We start from the raw sequence: 1,930 nt of genomic DNA, 5'->3' as shown, positions 1-1,930 counted from the left end.
CCCTCTCCCCGGTCGCGTTATCGACGATCCGACTCATTTCGGCTTTTTTTTTTTTTTTAATTTAATTACAATTATAATATTTATTATTATTATTTTTTTTTCCCAGCCCCCGGACGCGGTGATTGACGCGCGGCTCCGGTTCGGTGCGGGTCCCGCCCGGCCGGTGCGGGGGTAACGGGGTCAGTTTTCCCGAGTTATTATGACAAATGCGTTTATTGCGAGATGATCTGATGGCGTCGTAAATGTTGGTTAAGGAAAAGGTGCGCGGTGTGATTAGGGCAAAAGTGTTTTCTGGACTTCAGCTGTAACAGTCTGGATCAATTCGCCTCCTTTAATCTATTACCCCTCCGCCCTTCTTCCTCTCACCCCAACACAGAGGGATATTTAATGTGAAGGGCAAAGAGATTTCTAGGAATGATAAATCATCGCGAATCCTTCCTGAAGTATATAGGGATGTAAGTATTATATAGCCTGTATTAACGGGCTAATAATAACTTTGGGGGGTGCTAATAGCCACCTGAAATCAAGGAAAAGCCTTATTTCGCATCTCTCTGTCTGTGATGCCGTATGTGCGTGTGTACACGACTCCTACGTGCGCGTCTGTACAAAACCTATGCGTGAATTTGCTACTAGAGGTGTTTTACTGATAGAGGGTGATCATAAAGGCGCTAAAAACCCGACACCCAAATTGTTAGCTTTTCCCTTATTCCCATCAGCGGAGCTTTTTGATGCCCTGCAGCGTGATGGAGGGACACTTTTCCCCACGTCCAGAAACAGAGACCCTCTGCAAGAGTGCTGGGAAGAAGCTGTCCATTTTCATTAAAAAAAAAAAAAAGAAAAGAAAGAAAAAGAAAAAAAGAAATAATCGAGAGGGTCGGGATGATGGGCAGAGAGAGCCGGAGCCTAATGCCGGAGGTCGGATTTATTTTTAATTTTTACATCAATCAAGGTAGTAAGAGCCCCCCCCCCACCCCTAGCCAGAGCAAAACGCTCCCTGGTCTTGAAAAGCAGAGGCAGTCTCGGGTTCCAGCCAAGGTGAGCTCTGGGTTAAGCTCTTGCAAAGACCATCGCGAGTAAATGTGACCAGGTGAGTCCTCACCGCCTGACAAACCTTCCTCTCTTTTCTGTGGGGTACATCCAAAGGAGCCCCACTTCATCCCTTCGCATTTAAACTGGGGAAGGCAGGGAAATCCCTACAAGTGAGCAGCGTGGGGCAGGATCGCTGATCTCCCAGCCCAGGGCGAGCGACGGGCAGAATTCCTCTTCCCCCAACTTTTCTCATCTGCTCTTCCCTTTAACTCGTTACGGAGTTGGGGAGTTTTTGAACTTAAGGGATCCTCTGTCATCAGCCATGCAATGCGAGCTGCTTGCTCAGATTGCCCCACTTCTCGGCTTTATTGCCTTCCAGACTTGATTCTTTTCTTCACATCAGCCTATTTCACCACTGATTCGGAGGGACTCTGCAAATGTTATGAGAGCTCGGAAAAGGGAAGGGCTGATTTAAGCGAGTTCTGGAGATTAAACTCTCCCGGCTCGTGGAAATGTGTTTATACAAGTGATGGATAAACAGCCGTGTTGGCATCGCTGTGTTGAATAAGTATAGATAAAATTATTGAACGTTAATTGAAGCAAAACACCTGTTCTCTGTTTGCTAGATAGATTGGCTATGTCTTACCTGTAATAAATATATTCTTGGGAAAAAAAAAAAAATCCTGGTGCGCCTCCTATAAATAATGATGAACTGTGTCAGCATGTGAGTATATAATCTTCTGTAGTATATAAATTCAGACCAAGAAGACTCTTAGGAGCGTGGCTGTGAGGCAGAAAGCAGGAGTTTTCCGATCCCTGGTGGATGGAAACCTCACAAGATGATCTGCCAAATCCATTTGCTTTCGCTCCTCTGGAGGTTTCCGTTTGTTCAGTAGTTTAT

The sequence above is a fragment of the Numida meleagris genome, chromosome 26, assembly GCF_002078875.1.
Source record: "Numida meleagris isolate 19003 breed g44 Domestic line chromosome 26, NumMel1.0, whole genome shotgun sequence".
Classification (NCBI taxonomy): domain Eukaryota; kingdom Metazoa; phylum Chordata; class Aves; order Galliformes; family Numididae; genus Numida; species Numida meleagris.
Note: the sequence above shows the minus strand (reverse complement) of the source record.